Raw genomic sequence first — 26,772 nt, 5'->3', positions numbered from 1 at the left:
TGCTTATGATTCAGAGATGGTTTCTGTCTTCTGTTACAAGTCCTACTGCTCTATCAGAATGTCACAGCTCAACAGTCCCACAGCATAATGATGGTATTTCTCACACTTTTCCCTGTCATTATCTTCTCTTATTCTATTTAATCAATAGAAAGTTTAGCAATTGCGGTATTGGCTATAGCAAAAGTTGCTATTTGAATGCTTACACTGTTAGATCAGGAGAATAATAATTACCTTTGCATGTTGTATATCTCTTGACATGCTGAATAGGAAATGGAATCATCAGAGTATTTATCCCCACGGAAGGAGATGAATAATAATAAAAAACAGCTGCAGTTCTCTCTACTTTCTATTGCTTTTTGTTTCTGATTCTTTGCTGCCACAACCACCAAGATGGTGGCCACCATTATGGTTTTGCTATATAGCATTACAATTGAGAGTTTTAGAGTAGAAAAGAAGAAAAAAAACCACACCAAATCTTTATTATGAACATGGTTTTGCTGCACCTCTACTTGGAGTAAGTAACCCCGAGTAACAATCTTCCTATGTTTTCAATGGCATGTTGGCTTGAAAATGTTTATTAAATCTATCCTTCTGGAGATGTTTTAATGATGGAATCAAGTGACAAATCTGTTTTTCTTTTCTTTGTTCTCATGTATGTTTGCTGCAAGTAGTAATCATAGTTTAATTTTCAGTAATGTTTATTTGCTAAACCAAATTTTCAAATAGAACTTGTCAGATGTCCATATTTGGAATTGGAAGTTCATTGGGATATATTGCTGGATCTCTAGATAAGAAATATAGAATGAAATATTAATTTGAAAAAGAAATGAAAATGAAATCTTTTACTGATCTCCTCTGTCTTCTGCTCTCTCACTGTTGTTGAATATTTTGATATGCTTTCCAATGTATTTGATGTCAGATGAGCAAGTGTAAAATTGGAAGTTTGTTGGAGAAATGGAAGAACAGCAATATTCCTGTTACTGAAACCACACTAAGTTACTAGACAAATATTATGAATATGGAAAGGAAGAAAAATTGTCTAGGTACTTGGAGGAAGAAAAACAATTTAGTGTTCCATAAAAAGGAAATTCAGCAGCCTGACCATAAATTTGAAATGTTGATCTCTGAAATCCATTTTATCTTCAGAAGACATACAAGCTCATCAAAAATATTAAAATATATTTCTCCCTTACCAGTCCCAAAATTTATTTTTAACCTTTTTACATAACCTTTTTACATAACTGTTCCAGGTAATCACTCAGTCCTAGAAATTACTCCTAAAATTCCTACTAACTCCTGTTTATGCAGGATTGGTGCTTTAGCTGAAATTCTTATCTTGGTGAAATGAAGGTAACTCCCTGTAGGGATTCCACACTTCTTGGTTATGCGTCCTATACCTCTTTGTATATCTTGTCAAGTGTTCTAGTAAGTGTGGGAGGGACTGTACAATGGAAGGGAGGATGTCAGCCTGGGCAGCACTACATGCAGTGTCTTTGTTACAGGAATCAATAGTTCAGAGCAATCGCCCAATCCTTACTGAAGATTTGGAGGTAGCAAGCATTAAAAAACCCTTTCCCACATGCAGAAGTTCCATAGCATTTGATTTGTCAAGAGAAATCTGACCCAAGCTTGAGGTTTGATTTTTCAGATTGTAAAGAATTTTCAGATTCACAAGAATGTGATCTGCCTAAGCTGTGAGCTTGGAGAAAACTCCTGTTTTTTTTTTTCTGGAGATGTTTATTGGTTAGAAGTAGAAATTTGAGCCAGGAATCGTTAGGTTCACCAGTGGCTTGTGAAGGCAACTGATCTTCAGTATAAAAAAAAAATTACTGTGATGCATCATCCCTGGAGGTGCTCAGAATTAAGTTGGATGGGGGCCTGGGCATCCTGATCTTGTGGGTGGCAAACAGCATATGGCAGGAGAGTTGGAACAAGATGGTCTTTAAGGTCCCTTCCAACTCAAGCCATTCTGTGAAACTGAAATAATTTCCCTTCCATCTCTTTTTGTAAGCTTGCCTGCTCTTGTAATAGAGTGGATTGCTGTAGTAAGAAAGATGTACAGGCAAGCATAAATTCATTGACATTATGGTCAGTTTATGGAAGTCATTTTTGCAGGAGGTCATAAAATCCTGTCTATCTGTCTTTTTAAAAGAAAAGCCTTGGTAACATTGAAAGTGTTAACAGAAGACCTCAAAATGCATTTCTTAATTTATTCTTCCCCTTTAGATCTTTGCTCACCATCCCCTACAACTTTGCATACTTCAGTACTATTTGTGTTTCCTTTCTGTGTGAGAGAGGATGAAATGTTTAGGATTAGTATAACCCCTGAAATTACAGTGATTTTGACCGGGGTTCTTTTAGAGCAAGTCTAAATTTATACGAGCTGAGGGAACTGACCTTTTGAATTAGCATAACTAAATGTGTTTAAAAAGCCAACTCAGGCTACACTGGCACTTTTCTCTAAGGAGCATGACACAGTGTCAGTACTTCTGGGTATGGTGTGCCTTTTGGTTCACATAGCTTATATGATTACCCTGTTCCCAACATGGACTATGTGCTAGAGACTTGTTGTCCATTATGTGTTGCAGGTCAGAGGAGTGTCACAATATTTAGGTTATTTTTACCAACATGTTTTCATAATGCATTGTATATGACCTTTAAAAATCTGCAGGAAAGAAAGCAGTGCTCATCAACTCTTCTGTGCAGGCAGGTTAACTGTTTTGTGACTTACCCTTCCTCTCTGAGGATCCTAAGGCTGCCTGCCAGCTGTGGTGGTTTTTCAGTATGTATTTCACATCATGCCAAACTTCCATTATAATGTCTTAAAGTCTGAGAGAGGTTGAAGATTAGCGATCCTTTCTCTTTGTGCAGCAGCTTTGACTTTGGCTCCAAAAATCTGGTTAGTTGGCAAAGACAAACTTGAACACGTTGCTTGCCAGATATGCCCAGCTGTATGTATGCCACCTGCTTAACCATGTGCCATGTGGGCAGGCTGCCATTTACTTTGCTGACAGTGTGGTGAGATGCATAATACAGGGTATAGCAGCCAGGCACAAAGCTAAGAAGCTTTTCTCTCTCCCCTCCCCCCTTTTTGTAGTCAGTAAATCTAATATCAATACAAATATGAACAAATTCAGGATTAATTTAATGAAGAGCCAGTTTAAGCTAAATCAAGATAAGTTCCACTTACACTGAATCAGGATTGTATACAGGAGATGTGTGCTGGCTTAGCTAATTTACTCCTAAGCATATGGAAGCCAAGTCATGTAACCAGCATCAAGGATACAGGAAGCCATGATGGAAGACCACCAGTTTTGTTTTTTTTAACATGTACTATAACAAAAACTGTCTTGACATTGTTCCCACTACAATATCTAGAAGTCATCAGGGTGCAGAATAATCATTAACATGAGAACATGCAGTGAGCAAAAGCCACTCTACAGACAGAACAGTTGAAAACTGTTCAAATCTCTAAGAAGCTTGGAGAGCTTAAATCCTTGTTACTTGTAAAACTGTGGTGCTAAAGAAAGTGTTATAAAGTAAGTATTCCTAAGAAATACAAGTATTACGTTCTCCAGAGTGAAACTGCAAATGTGGTTTTGTAGCTGGAACAGTTCTTACTTACAGACTGATACTTCGTGAAATGCTGTAATCATTTTCCATATATAAAGCAATATTATGCCATTTGGTTCTTAGAAATCTCTGCAGTAAACGTACTAGAAACTCATTAAGTCTTACTAAACACTTCCATATTAAATAAGAGTTATTTCATATTTTAAGTAGGTAAATGGGCATAGCCTAAGTGACTTGTGTAAAAATAATACATCGTGTTGACAGCTTCCATGACATGTAGAGTAGCAAGTCTTCTCTTTGCATAACAGGGAACACTGATAGATTTTCATTACAAGAACCCTTTCTTTTTTTAACCCAAAGTCCAAGGGGCATGGAGTAAATCTACTGTTTAAGCATGTTAATAAATAACTGTAAGATGAAATCCCTACCAAGGTAACAAGTGCCAAATAAAATATATTAGTCAATAAAAAAACTATTAGAAAGCAAGTCCTTTTAATGTGATTTACAGTAGGCTGAAGCCACAAAATAGCAAATAGGAGGAAAGAAAATTACACTGTAAGAAGTAAAGAGGACCACTATTTTCATGGTATATGTTGGAAAACAAAGGAAAAGTAATGAGTAAGTATTGGTTGTAGTCTGTTAACATTGTTTTCCAGAGGAAATTACTCCAGTATTTGAAATCATGAACACCAATAAGGTAGGGAAGCTTGCTTATATTATGGTTAAAGGCTCAAGCATAGAAGTCATTTTCTAGTTATCTTACTCTGCTTTCCACTGCTCCATATTTGTCAAAAGGATGTTTTGTGGTGTAAGTTACTCCTTGATATGTAGAAGAATGTAGGGATTAAAGTGAATTGTGATCATTTAACAATAATTACTGACAAGACAAATTAACAAGGCCTAGCATGTGGCTGTATTTAGAAGCTGAAGTTGATACAATGCTGTTGCTTATTGGGGCACAAGGGCACCATTGGGGAAATATGGGTTCTGTTCCCACTTTGGGCTGATTGGTGATTATGGGGATGTCACTGTACTCAGTTTTCCAACTTGATGAATGAGAAATGGTAGTTATCTCCCTTGTACATTGAGAGTCAATGAGAAAATCAAAGTAATCACTAGATATCATTAAAGAAAGGAAACATTTTCAGGATCCATAATAAATCCAATACAAAATGCTACTGTTGACAAAGATTTCTACTGCCATGAAACAAAGTATATTTGCACGTAGCTTAAAAGCAGGAAATCTCCCAGAGGTAATGCTGATAAAATGTGTATAAATAGCATGTTAGTTTAGCTTTTGGTTTGTGGCATAGATTCCTTCATAGATTTGCTCTCATGGAAAAGAAGGAAATATTTACCTGAAATGTGTTAAATGGTTATGTGTGGAGGCTGCAGGGGATGGATGGCAACACTGTCACATTTAAACAGCCCAGTTTTTACTCTCTAAGTAAGGGAAAGGGAAGTGTCTTGTACTTTTAATTAGTACCATGCCACTAGAGTAAGAAGATAGAATCCAAACAAAGGGAGCACAAAAGAAGAGCTGTGTGTATTGAACTGTACTTTTTGTCTACAATGTGGCAAAATAGTTCTGGAGCTGAGAATTTGATCTATCAAATAGTGTTACTGTGCTCTTTGTATCTCTTGCAGTTTTCATGGAAATAAATAGGAGATCTTACTCTCAGAGCAACCTAAAATATTTAAATGCCAGATTGGTGTTAGTATATTAGGAATAGGGTGATAAAAATTGCTCTCATGCATGCTGCTCTTAAAATCTACTAAACCTAATCAGCTTCTTCCTGATAAGAGAGGCAACCTGGAACATCTGGCTATTGAAGACAAAAACTATGGATTATGGAACAGTACTTCATCTGTGATCTCATACTTTCTATTCTGGCTATTGCTTTAGCTGAGTTTTGTCCTGCTCTCCCTTAGCCAGTGAGATTCTGAAGGAGCATGTGATGGTTGACTCAACTGCTGAGAAAAAATAATTCTCTAAAGTCAAGGTGTGCTGCCAAGATAAAATCAAACACTTGTAAGATGGCAGATTACCTGCTCCTCTGGTCCAGAAAGGATTGCCTGCATTGGAACGAAGAGGAACTGAATTCTGAGTGTGGTAATGGAGGTCCTAGAAAAGAGGGTGATGATGGCAGATGGCAGTTTTTTTATAGAGGTTCTTACTAATAACTGACTTCATAGAACTGCATCTATCACAGCCTTGATCCAGTCTTGCAGAGTCAACATGAGTGTGATTTAATAATTCTGAAGAAAAGGCAAGGTGATGTGTAGGAACTTGGAGAGTAGACAAGAAGGTTGAGATGCTGCAGAGCGGATGAAGAATAAAATAAATAATATGCCAGGGCAATTGCTGTGATTTTGCCACTGGCAGAGTAAAGAATTTGTCTGTTAAATCCAACACATTGCGTAAAGCATGAATCTGTAAAACTTGCTGTCTCATACAGCTGATTGATGTGAAAATCACATCTGGACTTTGTAGGAAATCTGCATGGGTTTTGACAAATTAATGATTTTCATCCATTTTAGGAAGCAAATGAATATAAAGTATATTTGGAAAAATAAGAATGGTAAAATAACAGGATTATCAGCTCAATTTGAAGTTCATTCTGCTTCTTATCAAAGCACTGTGAAGACTGTAGACTAGATCTTCCCCTGATTGAAAATGAATCAAAGAGGTTATGCAGGACGATATCAGCAAGGCACCTAGCTTGTCTTTCATTGCTTATCTGACTTGGAGCCATGAAGTGATTGAATAAACACATGCAACAAAGTATAATACCTACGAGTAACTCTTGGGAGATCTGCATTGGTAATTTTGGTGATTTTATTGAATGCAGTTCTAAAGAAAACCCAGCAACCACCTTCAGCTTTGATATATTCTTTTCATCTTCAGACAGAAGAAAGTGTGATATAGCAAGTGTTCGTGTACTACAGGTATTTCTCATTAGAAATGATAAAAGGAGGATTAAAAATGTCATGAAAACTCTGCCTGATTAGAAACTGAGTAGGGATTCTGAGAAAGGGAGGAATCAAATTCCCTTGGAATGGTTACTGTCAGTGTCCATTCAAAACACTTATATTCATTTCCTTCTGTTCTGCATTAGCTCCTGTATTTCTACTTCCAATCACCATAGTCTGTTGGATATTCTTGGCTTTCACACTCTAAATAGCATTCTTTATAAGGCCTGATGCATATAGATGGCCTGGTTAATCTGTCTTCTCATTGCCAATCTGGGATTAAGACTATAGGCATTGTTGCCATCAGTACAACATTAGGTAGTTTCACCTGAAAATACAGCAGGAACCTAGAGAGTATCAAATTGCAACTGGTATGTTTGCAGCTCTGTCTGAATTTCAGAGTAATCCAAATGATGTGTTGATGCACAGGTGAAAAATAGAACTAGTAGGAAACAGAGCACCATGGCAAAAATTGGTCTTTAGCTGCTCTGCTATGATAAATGTGGCCTTGCAGCCAAACTAGATACAATTCAAAAAGACTATATGAGCCAGCTCTCTGCTGGTGCTGGCTGAAAACCAGTGAAGTATTATATTCATTGGCAGTATGGCAAGAACAAAATAAAATAAAAAAAAAACCAACCAAACAATAAATCACATTTGGGATCTGTGATAGCTTTAGTAGTGCATGACAATATTGCCTTACAGCAGGAAAAAAACCCACAACCCACCACCAAACCATAGAAAACACTATGAAATAGTGTAACCTTAGAATGATTAACTTTCAAAATAAAGGAAGATTCTTTTAAATATGCCTAAGTACATTTCTCTTCAGGAGTTTAAGGGATCAGTATTTTTCCTTTGTAACATTTTATTGCATGAAAGAAGAGATGCATTTGAAGAAAAATAAGGTATAGGTAGGTTTGAACTCACCATGACTGTAGCTAAATGTAGGCTGAAAATTACAGCTGGATTATAGATTCTGGAACAGCACCAATGGCTATAAGTAAAGTTATTGAGCTAGAAGTATACCACTGGAATGACTGGGAAATTTTTAGACCAGTAAACAGCACTGGCTGTAGATGTGGGCCTCGCACAGTGTTTTGCCCTAATTCTCAGATATTCTGGCTATTCTCTGGATAATTCTAATAAAAGAGAAATCATTATAAACTGCCTTTTAAGAACATTATGTGAATTAAATAATGTTAATGGGTATGTTGTAAGGATGATCCATGTTTTCAAATTCCCTTTAAAAAAAAAATCTGTGTGTAAAGTGCTAAGTAATATGAATCACATTAACTAAATTGTAGGCTATTGTGATATATTTAATAATCTTCAATAAGAAAATATGTAGAATATGTTTAAGATACTTTCAAGTTCTATTTATATAAAATATTGCATTTTTCATTTCTGACTAAATTCAGATCTGTGATACTGATACTCTTGGAAAGGAATTAAAAATTTCAAATAAGGGCATCAGACCTTTTGGAACTCATGTTATAAAATGCTGTGAATTAAGAAAGGGATTAAGTAGGTTATCCAGAAGTAAGACGACCTTTTATTTAATATGAAACTTATTTCAACTCTAAAATGGTTTACTATCATTTTCTGCAAAGCAAGATGCTTACTCCTTCTCAGTTGGTCTGTTTTAGCAATGTCATCACATGCGAGCCAGGTTGAAAGGTAGGTCAGTGAAATGCAGAATGTTTAACAAGTATGTGCATTAATAATGTACCCTTAGCAGTGCTATCCACAAAACTGTTTTGGAATGTTTTGTCTGTCTCCATTGATCCCCTCCTGTGCATGGTGTCACATCAGAACGTTTTTCACACTTGGCTGGAGAATGAAGATACTTGAGTTTCATCTGATTTCTGGTGGTGATGGTGCAAAAGCACAGCCTCTGAAAGGTTATTTTCTTCTCAAGAACAGAGACATACATATAGAATCATAGAATTATTAAGGCCGGAAAAGATCATCTACTCCAGCCATCAGCACAACACCACCATCCCCCATCCATGTTCCTCAATGCCACTTCTACACTTTTCTTGAACTCTCCAGCAGGGCAGCTATCACAGATCACAGGCAGAAATCATTATTCCTGAACATGTGCATTTGCTAATGTAATTGCTATTTACAGAGCAGAGTGTATGCCTGTATAGCACATCATTATTGTGCCAAGAATCAGAAAGATATTTGGTGCCTTCCTGTTGTGTAGCTTTTAAAGTTGTCTCACTTGCCCTGTATTCTGCAGGTTTAGAGACAGCAACTGTGCTATATTCTACCATGTGCCTACAAAATAAATCTGCAATTCAAGCATATGAGAAGAGTTTACAAGCCAGCTGGAAACAAGGATAAGCGGTTTTCACCTGCTGACCCCTGTCTTAAAGTGAGATTGTTTTGTCATATATAAATAATCCTTTCCACCTCCCACTTATAACCTAAAAATGATGGAAGCTCAAAGCTCGGCAAGTGGCTCTCTTCCATTCTTGTCTTGTAGCAGCCTATCTGACTGTACTTGGCGTGTTCTTCATTTCAGACTCCTCCAGAGGTGAAAGCATTCAAAAATGACTTTTATAAAGTCTTTAGCAAATTACCATTTTGGTGTATCTCTAGTACATAGCAACAGCAGTAGAGTCGGACAAGCGCTTTGCCGGGATTACGCATAACTACTTGATATCAGTTTTCATTACTACCTTTTCTCTGAACAAGAAGAACTGAAGAGGGTAGATGTGCAGAGCTGCTTACTGCCTCATTCTGCATGGTTTCTAGATTCCTTTTGCCATTACATGAGAGGCACAACAGAAGCGTTGGGAACTGATATTGCAGTCAGAGGTTTTTGCTTCTATTATACATACAGCGTTTATATTAGATTAGATCCCAACATTAATAAAACATTGAATGTAAGTGCAAGAATTAATACAGTGCAAGAGCAATTTAAAAATGTGAGGCAATTAGTCAGCCTTTTCTTCAGTTTGAAAAGATTCAACTCAATTTCCTATTGATAGATCGCTTCGAGGAATGCCAGATCAATAATGTAAAGTGTTCTGGGATTATAACAAAAGGCAAAGTGCTTAATAAAAGCAAGCTTCATAGTGGGTTTTGTTATAATCCCACTGATCTGAGATATAACGTCCTGTTTGTACACAAAGGCTGAGTAGCCTGTGCTGACTGACAATACAGATGGTTCCTTCTTTGGATTGCTCAGCCATAGAGAAAGAATTGATCTAGATTATCCAAAAGCAATCTCAAGTTTCCCATGTGGCTTTAAGAGCTGTACAAAACAGAACTTTGATACTGGGCACAAAGCAAAAGTTGCCACTTCCATTATGCATTTCTAGTATGATAATAATCAGAGAACGAATTCTTATTTTTCTTAGGGGGAGTGCTAGTTCTGCACTAGTGGCCAGTAGTTGCTTCAGGGAACACTGTCAAACATATCATCTTGGAATATTTACTACCATACTGGAAGGGAAAGAAAAAAGAATCTGTTATCTAATGTGACATTATGGGTGTTTCAGAGGTGCAGATTGATGTACATGCATGTGATGTATGTGCATAACTCCATTAGCACTAATGGGAGTTAATGGGTACAGCCTGCTAGAAGAGAAGAGGCTATTTCTCTAAGTGTCGCAGGCTAATAAAAATGACATTTCAATTTAGATGTCCAACCTTCAATTTAGGCAGCAAGTGCTTCGGATGAATGTTTTGACAGTTACAGTACCATAATTAACTTCAGGCTCAAATTGATTTGTTTATGCTTTCTATAGTTCATCCACAATATTTAAGGCCTTGATTCTGTTCTGTGATATAAGGTGAAACATTCACTTGAGTTTAGAAGCTTTGTTTTGTTGGTATAATATATTAAAAGGATATCACATGCCTACTGAACTTCTTAATCATTTTTTAACAAAATATTTTAATTGTGCTAGGTGTGTTAGTTTTTTTGGCAGAACAAACAGGAGTCAGTTCATGTGAATCACCAGCATTTTGCACAATCAGAAGAGTTGCTCACCAAATTTAACAGACGCTGAAAGCTGTGCAGAGCTGCTGAGAGCTCTATGGTATTCTTGTTCTGGAGTTACTGGAACTGTGAGGGAGCAATGAATGGAATAACCACACACTTCTCTCTGTCTGCATGCTTGATACACCTTTCAAAGGAGATCAGGGCAAGGAAGAAGGTAGTCTCTCCTTTAGAGATGTGCTTTAGAGATGTACTGTGAAATACTTCTTGGGTATGTTTTTTTCATTTTTCAGTTCCTAGCAATGATCTCATTAGAAAAAAAAGTGATTTATTAAATACCAAAGAAAATTACACATATCGTGTTCATTTCTTCTTGATGCTTCTCTGACCTTTGCTGATTTTGTTTATCTGACAGCCTTCTGTAAAATGTTATTTCTTACATTTAACTCCATTTTATTCCAGCCATTCAGCTAAAGAGTGCTTGGTTTGTGACAGTGCTGTTGAACTGCAACTGCCATTCAGACAACAGAAGTATCACTTTCCAAACTGAGCTGTGGCTTGGAGTAGATAATAGATTTTGTGATGCACTTTATGAATTTGACTATTTTAGCATTCATGACAGTAATTTTAAAACATTTCAATTATGAGTATTTTAGGACTAATGACACCAGTCTTTCACAGTAAATATCAGGGTGACCACTGCCAGCTTCTAAATATGGCAACTCCCATGAGACAAAGCAGCTTATGGAGTATCAGTTCTACTAGTAGTTTAGATTGCCCATAGGCTTGGAGGGGATCATCTTAGAATTGTTCCTGAGATGTTTACTCTGTGTTCAGCTGTAAGTCTGTCCCTGATGCCCATTGCTTGTGATGTGATCTCTGTATAGTTCCAATGAACATTAGTGGGACTTCTTGAGGAGTAAGACATTATTCAGTATTACTGAGGCAGAGTGGTCAGGCCTGAAGGAAGTTAATCAATGTTACAATGTTCCCATTCTGTAAAGTCTGGTAACCATTCAGAAGATTTCCAGTTTTTAAAGATAAATAGTGCTAGAGCAGTGATGTAAATAAATATTGTTTTGCTAATTATGGAAATAATGGAATTTTATTTTAGTTTAGTGCTAAAAGGAAACAACCCCAGCCATGAAGGAAGTCAAATTCAATCAAACATTAGGGATGCTATTTGTCCAGTTTAAGTTATAAAAAAGCCATCTAAATATTCAGTTGTTGGACGTGACGGTTTGCGTTATGAAGACATTGTGTCTTTCATTAGGCTGTGTTAATATATACGCAGAAATCGATCAACTTTAATGTGATTTACCATTGTTTATAGTACAACTAGTTATGGCCTCTCTTTTCTTCTAGTAAGTAATGTAGATGAGCAGAATATTAAATCCTACACTATATCCATTAGGAAATCAAGCAGTTAGACAACTACAAGCAGTTTAATCCTCAGAGCAGTTTAAAAGCTTTTCCATTATGTTATTAACTACACATTACCGAAGGATAATGCATAATGGCAATAGCCTTCAGTATCCCAAGCTATACAAATCTGAGTAACAAAAATAGTTGACATGGTTTCAAAACACCAATGAAGAACATTTGCATTAAAAAACATATACATGACTCATTAGTAATATTGTCAGATGCTATGAGATCTATGTCATGAGGCTGGCAGTGGAGCTAATTGTGATCAGTGGTACTGTAGATACCTGGAATTATTTGATGTTATTTGTACTATTTTGAAGAATTATTTTTCAGTATTATATGCGTCTTACATGAGACTTTTCAGATTTCCCCATTTCCCAGACTGAAAATGTTAGAGTGAAAGGCAGATTTTTATGGAAGATGTCACTTTGTTGCATTCAAATGCTATATTGTCAGTTTAATTAGAAGCATGCAACTAGATCCTTTGCCCTTCTGAAAAGAATGCAATTAGTGTCACAGTGCAAGTAGTGGTCAGTTGTGTAAAAGGAAATTACTGTCCTTGACAATCTTATTTTGGAATGTTTTTCAAAGGTATTATTGAGATTGTTTTGCTCATAAAAAAGGGCCATAGCTACCACCAAGGAATCTTCATGCACCAACCTTAGGAATGCATTGCATACCTTCATCCACTTCTCCCCTCCACCTACTTCCCACTCCAATACCCGGCAAAGAATATTAGTGTTTCATATGAAAAATAGGTTGCATGTACTCCTAGATGTACTTTTTCCTCCAGAATTATGTCCTGTGAAATGGATAATGAATGTTAAACAAAGTTAAAACATTTGCGGAGAATTAAATGGCAGTAATATAAGATTAGGTTGACCTCATGCTTAGAGAGATTAAAAGACTTTCATTTATCCTTTGATCTCATTTTTGTTGCTGTGAAGATCTTTATGATCAATGTTATGGAGAATTATTGCTGTTCTAAATTATTGTTCAAATTTTCAGCAATAGATTCCATGCAGAAAAAAATGGTCTGCCATATAAATGGCAAAGACACTTTACTCATTTCAGCCTTCAATTTTACACCAAAGCATCAAATTCCAGAAAATGTTCCTCACTTAATTAGCCTAGAAGAGAAAACTGCCACCCTAGATGAACAATAAAAACTGTTTTCCGTTAGGCCCAGTGGTAAAGCTGGTAAAAGTACAATTCATTTGGATAAGACCTTACTACAGTAAGGTTCTGCTGTTTTTTTGTTTTTTTGTTTTTTGTAGACATTACAGACTCTCAACCTTCAGCTCTAGGTAGAGATTTGCGTTAGAGCTCTCAGCCAAACTTTTTCTCCTTGTCATACAGTGTCAAACAGCTCCTTTACTTTCACCTTAAAAGTTGTGAGATTTATAATGCCTGAATGAGGATTTGGACATCTTTTAATGGAAATTTCCTATAATTCTAGCATCCTGTCAAAGACTTAGCAACCAGTTTAATTTCATAAGATGCTAGCAATCCTAAAATGAGTAGTCACTGATTTCTGAATATAAACATTATGAGGAATTAAAATTGGTAGTGGCAGCAGTGGTGTTATCAATAAGTGCAGGCAAATTTCAATGAATTCCTTGAAGGTGCACTGACTTAGGGAAAACTGTATGACAGCATTCCCATGATTCTGTAGCCTGGTGCAGTGATGAAATGGGGTCCCATGGCTACCTTGCATAGTGACAGTCTTGGCAGAGTTCTTGTTCAGGCCTTCTGTCTTATCAATCCTGATGAACTGTACTTTCAATAGGCTCAACAGCAAGTGCAAATTTATTACTTGTAACTGGTTAAAAGTGCGTTCTACTGTTGCATTGATATGTTATAAACTAAAAAGAAATAAGAAAAGTCTGTCTTAAACCTTTCTGTTTTAGAATCTTTAGAAGCTTCAAAGCAAATCAATCAGACAGCAGTCCATGTAATTCATTATCCAAAGCCTGTAAAGAAGCATGTAAAGACACAAAAAATGCTGCTTGTACTATCAGTTGTTTGCATGAGCCACATGTGTTCTTATACCCTCCTCTTGTTGATGTGTATTTGCTTTTTCTTACTACTCTGTTCCATAAAAATAAAAAAAACAGTTATCATAAAAGAACAGTCTCACTAACAAGACCATAAGTTGCAGTCAGAAGTGAAGCTAAGAAAGCATTCTTTCTTTCATAAAATTTTAGACTATATTTTTTGCTTTTGTCAAGTGTTTCCTTTGTTGTGAAATACCTATAATTGCTACTTACTCTTGCTGTTGGTTTTCTTTTATTCCTTTCTGATAGTAACAGCGGAAGAAGCTTTAATTGGTTTCACCTTGCAGAGGGGGTGACATTTCTCTCACTCCTTTAAGGGATGTATTTATCAATTAAATAACTTTGAGTATTTTGGGGGAGGAACGAATTTCAAGCTACTGTTTATTGTGCAAATGCAGCATGTTATCTTATGTACTGTACTGACAGTATATTTCCTTTTTATATTTTTTATTTTCTTTCCAAAGAAAATCACCCCTGCGTGGCAGCAGCAGCAGCCTGTTCTCATCTCTTTGACATTCTCTGTGAAAATAGGCTATGTATTCCCTGGGAGGGTTTTTGAAGGGCCAGACAGTCCTATTCCATCTATGTTTGCATAAAGAAGTAGCGGGGTGTAAGAAACCTTGTCTGTGTTTTCTGCTTAGGTCAAATTGTTAATGTTTGCAGACTGGCTCACAGAGGCAAATTGCATTATGCTCTCTCCCATTCTTGGATGGTTTTGAAGGAGCCAAAGCAAGGTAATCAGGGAAGGACTTGGTTCTCCCTTCTCACGGGCAATTTGCCTGCAGACTGAGGAGTGTAATTCTCAGCTGCTTTTATTGTTTCTTTTTTTAAGAGGAGCTCTTTTTTCTTGTTAGAAAAATAAAAATACAATAGCCTTTTTTCCCACTTTGCTATTTGGAGAGATCTTACTGAGTTAATGGTTTACTTGACTTTCTAATCACTCAAAAATCTAAACATTGGACCAGACCCTTCAAAATACTCCAAAACTACTCCAGAAAAGAGTCATCAAGATTGACATAGGACCAGTGGGCTGCAATGGCAAATTAATTCAAAATGCATTTGCTCCAAAATCAAAACAATGATGTCTGTGTGATTTACCTGAAGTTTATCAGCAGGAATATTTCCTGTTCAGCAAACCATGTAGCTACATTAATGCCATTGTCTGCTGTAAATTACCACTGTCTCTTCGTTCCAGATTTTTCATGGTAAAGTTTTGACCAACTGCAAAGCATAGAATATCGGATCCTATTATATTCAGCTATTCCATTTCTCATGTTCCTTCTTTCCTTTTCCTCACACTACGTGTATACATACATCTAAAAATGGAACTGTTTTATACTAAAAATAAAATTAAAAAGCTCTGAGGGTTTCAGTTTCTGTTGCATTCACAATTGCTCACTCTTTCCTGTTTGTGAGCAATCATCATTTAACATAGAAGTGAACTCAGATTTCCTGTAAAGAAAAAAAAATGCTTGATGACAGAATGTGTTTTCCTGTAAATCACACAGATGGAGCGAGACACAGTGATTGTAATGCAGGGCTGACATTCTTTTACACCGTACAGTCATCTAATATTGGTTGCCATAAACACTATAAATCAGTGCACAGTGCAACTGTGCAGTGCAGTTTAAAACACCAGACTCTGAGCCTGATGCAAGATGCCAGCAATAAAACATTTACCTCTACCTCAGTTACTTGTTTACAGCTTGTTTGTTGGGTTTCTAAACTTTCTGCTGGTTCATGCTTGACATCAGCTGGTATGGCAAAGGAAGCATAAATGGGGAATGAAACAGGCTTCCAGCAGTTGAACACAGTCAAATAGATTCTGGCAGACCATGGTTGATGTAGATTGCTTTCACTTCTTAAAGCAATCTAAAAGTAATTTTTCTTTTTTTCTTTGCACCCTAAAAATAATTGCAAAACAGTGTTTTGATGACTGATATTAGAAATTTCTGTGACCAGAAGCTGAAATCACTGACTATTCATGTTTCCTAATGTTCTTCTGAAGCTGTACATGTCAGTGTCATTTGCAATCCATAGGACCAAATGGATGATTCTTTAGAAGTCTGATACTTTTACTGGTTTGGATTGACATCCAGGAATTCAGGCATTCAGATAAATATCCCTTACCTAGGCTTCACATTTTTTATTACAGTTTGACTTGCAAGAATTGACTGTTGTGTGTGATTCCTTTGCATCGTTACTCTTGTTTGGCTGTTTGACTCTGCTCCACTCCTGACCTGATGTAGTGTGTAGGGAAGTGAGTATCAACAAACTCTTATTGAGAATGAAAGATCTGAAAGCAGTGTGTGGATGGTGCCAGCATCCTCATATATAATAAATAATATTTATTTCTAAATAATAATATAACAGTAGAGAGAGATCTTCAGAACCTCAGGAAAAATCTGAGTTGAAGTTTGTGTGTGCTTTCAAAATTTGGCTTAACAACGTGACATAGAATAATTCTGTGGTGACCTATGCTCCCAAGTTCCTGTTGTCTGTTCTGAGCCATTACTGTTGCCGTTCTGATTGTCTTTATCTTGGAGAGATGACATTTGGAAGATCTAGTTGTCCTGATGCTTCCTAACACTGTGACTTAAGAAGTATAGGGAGTTTACTATCATCAGTATGTCCTGCAAAGGTATAAGGTACCTGAACTCTAGTGAAGAAAACTGCAGATTCCATTTTACCCAGCTTCCAAATAGGTCAGCTAGCTGAACATACAGAACTTGAACAAAGCAGCACTTAGTCCATGGGATCAGTGAGAGTGCAAAATAGCATAAATTCCTATAAGCTTGCTCCCTGGTCCAGTGACTCAGTACTGAGTCTTACACTGAGTTGGTTACTGGCTAAGGCTTTAATTACAGAGAAACACATCAGCTAATAAACAGGAAGATTAGTCATCTAAGTTACAGCAGTCTTCTTTTAATTTTTTTCTTCTCGTGGATTTTAGCAGCAACTGCTAAGCTTTCTGTAGGATGCTGATGTTGTTTGTCAGCAATTACTTTTTAAGTGCTATTTGAAAACAATGGGGAAAAAAAGTTTTTTTTTTTTGTGTCCTAAGTTGTCTTTTCATTTCTGGACAAAATGTTCTTTTCAAGTTCTTCATGGCTCTTTAAAATTAAGTTTAAGACACTGACAGAGTGGGAAATGTTTCAAGACAAAAATAGGATGTTTCCATGGGAGGCTTTTAAAACATTCACAGTTAGTGCCTGGAGAATATATTTCTTTACATTTACTTTACCTTTCTCTTTACTATTAGAATCTTTCTTCCCTTGTCCTCATTCTCCAAGCAGGGAGGGAGGGTAGCTGTGAGGAGTGGAAGCAAAGGAAATCAGCAGTAAATACAGCAGCTCTTAGTATAAGTTCTAGAAGTGTGAAACTTGGTCAAGATAAAGTTGTTCGGAGCTCATAGTTTGTCACCTGCAAGCCCATCTTGACCTGATTTCAGGATTGTATTAGCTTAGTAAACATGACAGGGCTGGAGAGTGGCAGAGAAAGGGGAGAACTTTGTTATTTTCATGGTAAATTTGAATTCTTGTTATAGGATGAAAATAAGGCATCTCAAAGTCAGTAAGTAAAAATGTTAGAATTTAGATTTTGTCATCAAAAGCAAAAAGTAATTATTAAAAGCTTACTTACAAAGGTAAGTTAACAGTTGAGGAATTCTTCTAAAGCTATGCAAAAAGTCCTTTCTATCCTTTAGACTCACTAAGCATTCTAATCTGTACTGGGGGGATTCACACCACGCCAGTCTCTTATCTTTAGCTTATGTTATTTTGGGAAAATAATTACTGCAAACTACTTATTTTAGTAAACACAACTTAATTCTAGTGAAACACTGCTGGTTGCAACATTGTGATGTTCTTGAGTCTTGAGAAGAAATGTTTGTTTGCTTCACGTATTACATACCAGTTCACCACAATTAATAGTGAGCAAATTAAGTGTAATATGATTTATTGCTCCAAACTTCATGAATGCTAATGAAATATGTGAATTTTTTTCGTGCCACGTAGAGGTTGAGGGGGAAAAATGCCTTGCTCTATTGCTAATTGAAAGCTTATTCCTGACAGTATTTTTTATCCCCAGTAGTTTTGTTGTTGTTGTTAAAGATAATTTATTGAATGTTTTCTTGATTAGGGAAATGAATTGAAATTAAATAGTAGAGGATTCACTTTGTTACTCCATCTTGCAGGCTACCTTTACTACTATTTGTTACTCGTTGACTGCATTCTGTAAATCTCAGTTTTTTTCCATAAAGGAGGCATGAATAAAGGCATCCTATATTTTATTGCTCCAGATCACCCTCTTCCTCACAGAGTTTCTGTTTTATGTGCTCTTATCTACAGTTCCTGCATGTCACTGTAAGATAAATGAGAAATTCCTGAAGACTTTATATGGTTCAAATTAGTCTGGTTTAAAATAACTCTTTTATCAAAACTGCCGGTTAACACAAAATAGTTCTATCACACTCTTCCAATTCCAGACTGAATATGTTATGATTAGCCACATCACTGATCACTATGATGCACAGAATTTACAGGTGCAAGTATTTTAGGACTGCTACTAGATTATCAAAACAAAATTTGGAGATAAAAAGACAAACTGTTACTCTTTACCTGCTCTGTTGGTTCCATTTTCTGTATATGTGTGTTTTTGTGTGAGTATACACACACATACCGACCAGATTCAAAGTCCTTAAAATAAAAGAAACTAATGACCAGAAAACATGAGGCAGCTGGTGAGCTCCTTATATATCAGCTGGATAGTTACAGCATCGTGCATGCAGATTTTGAATACAGAAAGATCATGATGGTTTTTTCATTTCACATCACAATTCAAAAGTTCCTCCAGTAGAAATGAAATTAAAAGGTACGTTAAAAATAAAGCAACTCCCAGGTTTTGGCTTAAATTGACTAAAGCAAGTAGGTTCAAAGAGTGGCCCCCACTACTTTTTCACCTCATTGTAAGCATTCGTTTCACAAAACGTTAGAGTGCATACAGTTGTGCTCTGCTCTAAGATCTGTTTCAATTGTTCAGTACAATAGGATGAGTTAATAAAGGTAGAGTGACAAATTCAGAAGTTCCTTTTTACTGATGATTTAAAACTGCCACACTTCTAACAACTGATATATATTTAATTCTTGCATAGAAGTTATGGCCCACATCTATCAAAGCTCTTTAGAAGGAAGAATAAGTGACACTGAGCCACATTCTTCTAATGTGGCGAGATGAATTAGAAGCACCAATAGCACTGACTTAATAAGATACAATCTCATTTATGTAGAAAGCAAAGATGTAGTAAAGTGACTTGCAGAAGGTTGTTCAAGAGAAATGTAGCCACATCCCTGTTGTCTTGACTCTGAGCCCAGGATTCCAGCAGGATGCTAACTGTGCTTCTGTGCTTGTAAATTAAATCATGTCATGCGTGCCAGTAACTTAGTTTGTTTTAGGCAGCTGGTCTCTCTATTTGTAGAAGAGTTGTGGAAAAGAAAATCAAATTTCTTTCTTATAGCCTGGTGCACTTTGTACTCTGAAGTCAATGGCATTTCTCTCCTATCTCCCTTATTGATAATGTAAGTTTTGATATTTGGTTAGGCAAAGAAAGAGGCCTCTTGCTAACGATCATCTTGAATCAGGCCTTATGATAACTAGGCCTGTTAGAGCAGTAGAAATTAAAGATTTCTCAAGTTAACTTTGGCAGCTACAGAACTTTTTTTCCAGTATATACATATTTTTGAAAGTGCATAACAAGATACAGTAGAAAACTAAGATTAATTAGATTCTGCTGAGCCAAATGGCATTTGACACGCATTACACAATATCTGCATATGTTATTATGACTATGAATAAGTAAATGCCATTTCACATTTCCATTTGCAGCATAGTCCATTTTGAAGTACACTAATTACATAGACATGGCATCCGTTGTGTTTTTTCAAAATGTCAAGGGATGCAGATTTTTATTTACTTGTGTTTTTAATCAATTCTTGTCCATCCTTTTGGTCACATGTTCTTGTGATTGAAGGAGTGGTGTTAAGTGAGGCCAGTATGGGAATTCAGTATTGTACAAAACTATCAGTTTGGTTTTCTCTCCCATTATGTTTACATTTGTCTGACAAATCCATCAATTCACAGCAGACCTTGAACTGAGACCTGCTTCTTTCTTCTTGCAGTATTCTAGCCTATTTTCTCTCTTCCTTTTAGTTTGCTGGTGTAAGTCTCAAGAAATAGTCTTGGTAGTATAGCAGTGATTTTTAAAAAGCTAATTTTGTAACGCTTAAAATACTTGAGACACATTGATTTAGAGAAAGAATTAAGACAGATTTTGAATAATTGGAGTCTGTAAGGATACTTTCCTGGATGCTGTGCAAAACTATTTCCACAGATGATAAATTTTCATATAACGGTAAAATATTTTCCTCTAATTATGCTAATGATGGCAGATGTTAAACAGCAGGCACTAAATTGTCATTTAAATTGGCAAATCAGGTTAGGATATATTCTGGTCTCCTAAGATGTTGGCCAATACACTGTGTGGGCCATCATTATTGATTTCAGTCGGTCTTAGAATACCAGAAAAGAAATAAAAGAGAGCTAATATCATGACAATATTAAGAAAGTTTAGGAGGACAGCATGAAGAGGAATATGTACATCTCTGATACCAAAAGGAAAAAAAAAGCAGAGCTGATAGCATGCAATAAATGTGATGATATGATTAATAACTGAAGAGAGAGTAATTATGTCTCCAAACAAATGTTTGTAGAACGTGGGTCACACCAAACCAATTTGATCCATTATTTTACAAGATGATAACATGTTTGAGTGATAAAACTACCCCCACCTCCCCTGCAAGTCATGAGAGAATTTACATTCTTTACCAGTCAAATAAGGTGGTTTGAATTGGTTTGGTAAAAGACATGGTGCTGTACAACCTGTTCTCTCAAGGAAGTCCAGTAGGTTGCATTCTATTTTCAACAAAATAAATAGTCATGTTGGTTACTTTTAGCTTTATGTATGTGAAAGTATGCTAAAATTCTGTACCTGTGGGAGAAAAAAATCCTTCTGAAGCACTGTAGTCGTGGTGTCTTCTATTTCTTCTTTAATAAACATACTCCTGAATGTCAGGCTGCATCATTTCAGTAAGTTCATAAAATTCCAATCATCCCTGTGCAGCAAGATGCATAAATTCATATGAGTTTTAAGTAAGTCATCAAATTGTTACTTGGGTTGGTATTTATCTTTTATGTGTGAGCTGCTGAAAAAGCCAGCTTTATTGTTTAGACCTTACCTATCTGTATCATCCACGCTGTTCAATAGAGAGCAAAGCTGACTTTTGTGATTGGGTATCAACACATGCTGCATAGCTTTCAGCTGTATTTTCTTTTTTGTCATAGCTTCAGGCTATTCTTAGCTCTCTCTGGCTATAACTATCCACTTTGACCAGATGAAGTTATCAAAAGGTTATGTCACGGTTTAAGATCGAGCTGGATTCTCAACCTGTCTACACACATCTTTTAACCTCTGCTCGTCCACCATGTAAACCTGTAGGCATTTCACTTTGTAATAAATATAGAGAATTCACCAGATAAGGCAGATGAAGAGAGAAGGAAACGTTATCTTTTAAATTTCTGTATTTTCCCTGTGGTTTCACAGTCAAAAACAGTGGTCAGAGCCATCTAAAGTCCAGAAGAGAAGTCAAAGTCAGACCCTAGAAGGATGGAAAAACTGAGCTTTGTGCATTGACAGGATAGTGAATGAGGAACTGATGCAACAATTTATTATAGCTTGACTTTTAGACTAAGAATTAATTGTACATATGGTATGATAAATATATCAAACTATGTAATATCCTATATATATATAAAAACATACGTAATATATAGTGCATGTAATGCATCTATTGAAAAAATAGCATTTCCTTCCATGAGAACATCCTTAATTTTGAAGGCAAAGCAGTCTAATTCCTTCCTGTTTGAATATATATATATATAAATGTTTGGATTTAAGCATTCAGAAAAATTTCACTGTAATGAGTCTGAAAAAGAAATTTCCATTTCTACTGGCTGCATAAGTACCCAGTGTGCAGGTGCCCAGGCTGTCTAGTTCTGGAGATGGGAGATACAGCTATGCATCTGAGGGATTTCAGCTGAAGAGGAAGGCAGCAGACTTACTTGACTGTCTGTTTATGTGGTCTCCACACTGAATTTCATGTGAACTGGCAGATTAACGAGAGCAATCTCACAACTTCTGATTAGATATTTTAACTTAGGGATACACATCATCCATTTTCCTCTTGAAAGACTCAGTTCAGCCTCTTTCTCTTTTCTATGGAAATAGAAGAGTTTGAGCCCTGGACAAAATATTTGTGAGACATCCTGGCCTTTGTGCATTGAGATGCATCAACCTATGATGAGGATACAAAATGCCAGGTTCCGAATAAGAAGTTACATTTTCGGAGTTCAGATGGAGATGGACAGATTTAAGCATCGGAACACAGAGCAGAATTACAATTTGAAGTAAATCTCTCACATTTTTATAATTTTGCCTAAATTTAATATAGAGCTAGAACATCAGTTTTATTTAAAGACCAGCTTTAGAAATAAATCTGATATTGGTTTAACTGGTAACATCTGGAAACAGATCATGACAAAGGTCACAACTCCAGTTTTGTAACTCAAATATGAAACACCTTTTTCACTGCTGCTCTTCTCACTCCTACCTGGAAACTTGGAGCACTGTTCTTTACAATGATTGCTACTAGCAATATACACAATGTCAGAAGCTAATGAAGGTTTTCTAATGGTGCTTGCATCACATGTTAAATTCTTTTGATTTTATATAGAATCAGGTTGTCGTTCGAGAGATGTTCTGAGAATCATTGTATTGCTCTTTGTGGCAACTTGATTCTCCAGCTTCAGAATAACTGCAAGAAACACTGCTTTGTTGTTTATCAGTGAGAAGACAAACTAACAAACTTGGCTATTGGGAAAAACATCTGGGAAAATTATATACCTTGCATGAGTTCTGATATAACTACTGTGCCTTCATCACCTAAATGTCAGCTACTATTAAGCATTTGTTGAGGAATGTACTGTTTCAGCAAGTGCTGATATATATATAGATAGATATCTATAAGACTATAGAAACCTTGTCAGCTTCTTGCCTCATTCCATCTCATAGTTGACTCATGTTTCTGTTCCATATGGAACGTCCTGTGCTCTTTTTTTTTTCCAACTAATTGCATGTGGTTAACTGAAAATCAGATAGTACAAATATAAAAACACAGATCGTAGTCGGCTGCAGCTCTTCGGGTACCCTGATTAGTGGTTAAGCAGTAATAGTACTAACACCATTTTCTGGCTGTTGCTGACATGTTATGTTTCCTCATAGCAAGATGTTTCAGACAAGGGAATTAGCAGCAATATTGGAAGAAAGGGTTGCCTGGTAATTAATGTAAATAGCGTGGTTAATGACTCTGCTAAACCAAAGTGGCATGTGATTGTAATGGAAATGCTACACCGGTTGGAAAACAAGATATTAATTTAGAACATAAGGACCAGAAGAAATAATGTTTGGGGACTGAGTAAAGGGCATTCAGCTTCTCAAGGCTCATTTCCTTTTTCTGTAGTACTCCATTAACCACAAGATGCTATCGTGATTTTTAATGACCCCAATGTTTTTGCCTCAACAGGTTTGTCTCGTTGAAAATTCCAGACACCTGTGATGGTGGTTCACATGATTGATAGCAAATTTCTTTGTGCCTGCTTGGATTTCATTCTTTAATTTCACATAAGAAATTCATTGAGAATCATAATTATAAAGGAAAACTTAATTCTTTTCTGTTCTCTTCAGCAGCAAGTGTCTGAAACTGAGACACATTTACACTCATGCTTTACATGTAATGGCATTGTATAATTTCATTTTACTGAGTAATACTTTAAATCAGTTTTCAAAGACAACGTCCATACATTTTAAGGAAATTATTAGTGTTGAAGTTCCTAGTTTTATTGATGAAATGTTTAAGTACGAAGGTAATTAAATTTCCCATGACAATTTAAACCATCTTACAAATATAATTTTCCCAAGAGATTCCAACAGGACTAAGATGTGAGTTGTAATAGTGTCATAAAGAAGCCTTTCCCCTTGTTGTTACATATTTAATACTTCTCATCTGCTTTCTAAGCTGTAATGCAGGGTATTGTTGTATGCTGGAAAACAACTGCCTTACTTTATGCAGATAGTGAAAAAGACATCCATAGAACTCCTGATTTTGTACCACTGTAATTGAAAGATAAATTTATTTGTATTTACATATTTATGTTGCAATCTTGTCCATAAATGCCAATCAGGTGTCATAAAAATCCTGTCAAGGAAAACATCTCTATGCCCTTGCAGAAGACTGCTCATCTTGTTAATGAGTTGTCTGGAAAAAATCCACCAGTTGGGCATAATGACTGAAATATATCAATTTCGAAACATTTAGTCATAGCTACTTACCAGAAATTTCAAAGCTGGCCTTAATGAATGCATATAGTACTTCACACATCAGTTGCTGCAAGCAAGTTTTAGGCTTTCCCTTACAGAAACAGGGCTTTAATTGACAATCCCTTGTACAAACTTTGTGCACATCCTTGCTTTACTTAGGTATACAATAATTTTAAAATGCAATTAAATAAATTTTTAGACAAGTGATACTGTAGAAATTAATTACATTTTGTCAGGAAACTTAGAATATTTCACTCTTTAGTGGATGATTCTGCTCATATTTATAGAAGTAATGATCCTTACAAAACATCTGCTGATGAAAGTTTATCCAGTGCTCAAGAGGAAAAGGGAGAAGAAGAAAGGTGTGGAAGGAAAACTCACCTTTGACAACCTGAAAATGCATAGTATAAGGTGGTTTTTTTCCTCCAGTAGTCTGGAAGCTATGTTTTTTGTTTTACTGAGGGATGGAAACATGTTTAGAAACAGCACGGAGTGGCTGAAAAATTGAGTTATTGTTCCCTGGACATAGCTACAGAAAATCAAGAATATATTTTGAAACTTTTACTGAAAATATATAAAATTTCTTTGTTTCTACTGCATGTTGACATGCACATAACAACAGAGTCCCCTGGACAAAAGTCCAGCATATGTACATCTTCAAGGTTTAGGCTTACTCATCAGAACAGCTCTTATGGTTTTGGGGCTCATACACACCCTACCATGATCTGAATAGGATGCTGTAATCAGAAGATGCTGAGATATAAAGAATAAACTAACAAAAAATTTTCCTTTTTCCAAACAAGCTATATTTTGTGAAGTAAGCCGAATCTGTACTACAGGAAAGCATGTGACAGATTCCTGTAACAGATTGCTTTAGGACTAAATGAAGATCAGAAAATGATGAACCCTACTTATTGTTATGCCCTGTACACGTTTTACGAACCATTCAGATATTGACCTGAGGGGTTATGTCTCATAAAAAGCAAAGGATTATCAGGCATACTGAAAAACAGTGATAATGGAAATTGCTTTTTTATTAATCCATGCTTAAATTTTCTGTTTGTAATTCTTGTGACCTAAATAGTTGTTCTAAGGGAACCCTGAGTGCTATATAAACTGTGTGCACAGTCTTTGTTTACTCTCTTCTTTTGGAAAGACTGCACCACCTACTACTAACACACCATTAAAAATGTATATCAAATGTAGAATAAATTGTCTACAGTTAAGCTGCTGGTGTTTTTAAACTGCTGTCATCAACAGACTTCGTATGGCCCTATCTGTGGCATCGTTCTGCTGTTGGCAGCTGTGGGTGCTTAGTAATGAGTCTTTGAGGGCAAACGGAGCAACTGCTGGTCAAAAGAGTAGATTCAAGCACTGCATGATAAAGTAGAAAATGTAAAATTAAAAAGGAATATTCCCTTTCTAACAGACTTAAAAAAAAACCAAAAACACAAGGCATAGCCCAAATTCATTGAAGACAGTGGAAGCCTTTTGGTTGACTGCAGCTAATTTTGGACAAGACTGAGCGAAGCTGTGAATGTTGTTATTACACCTGGCTTTGAATATTTTAGAAATTATTGCAAAGTGAAGTTATGATAGTGATTATCTGCCAGGAAAAGTTAAGTTTATTCATTTTTCTTTCTTTTTTTTCAAATGTTCTGAGTATGTAAAACTTGAGGTGCGTGAAGGTGAAGTGCATCTGAAGTGAAGCAGGTGTGTTCCTCTGCATGGGTGAAAGAGAAAGGTGTGTAATATTGCTGAAAATGTCAACTCTGAGCAGGTGGAAATGAGTATTGCTTTGCTTTAGAAAATTTCAAAACTGAACTTGAGTGTCCAGCAGAGTTGGGATCTTCTGTAAATTACACACCAAAAGCAGTAGAAGTAGTTTCTGGGACTTTGAAAACGTGCCGTTCCTGGAAGAGTTTTGATGTACTTGTTAGAAGTATGTTCCAGTCCCACCTGTGGTTTCTGCTGGCTCTGGTATTCTTCACTGCCTGCTTTAAACAGTTATGGAGTATTTCTGTGCATGCTGCTAAACAGGGGCCATCTATCATTTCAGAGGTGGTGACGTTATTCCTGTGTAGAGATATATCTTCTAAAGCACTTTAGGATCCTTTGGGATGAAAGGCGCTATTTAAATCTGAGACTTTATTATTGTCTGTCCCCCTTTACAAATAAATCATCTCGCAAAATGACTGTGGAAGAAATTACTCTTGCATAAACGAATTCATCCTGCTCTCCCACAGAGAGATGAGAAAAACTTTATAATAACTATCAAATTGTTTTACAACCAA

At 36.2% G+C, this 26,772-nt stretch overlaps 1 long non-coding RNA gene across 15 annotated transcripts in view; it reads left to right on the top strand.

The window, feature by feature from the left end:
- Positions 1 to 26,772, top strand: part of LOC116228660 (uncharacterized) — a 314,039-nt gene that overhangs the window by 25,562 nt on the left and 261,705 nt on the right. The window contains exon 4 of one of the 15 annotated variants that reach the window (XR_004166813.2): positions 8,795 to 10,827. The exons of the other annotated variants lie outside the window; for them this stretch is intronic. This is a non-coding gene — a long non-coding RNA (uncharacterized LOC116228660). Of the gene's footprint in view, positions 1 to 8,794; positions 10,828 to 26,772 lie in introns of those variants that run through there. 15 annotated transcript variants of the gene reach the window in all.

Source organism: Phasianus colchicus, chromosome 18, assembly GCF_987193195.1.
Source record: "Phasianus colchicus chromosome 18, bPhaCol1.hap1.1, whole genome shotgun sequence".
In the NCBI taxonomy this organism is placed as follows: Eukaryota; Metazoa; Chordata; class Aves; order Galliformes; family Phasianidae; genus Phasianus; species Phasianus colchicus.
This window is presented reverse-complemented; position numbering and strand designations above follow the sequence as displayed.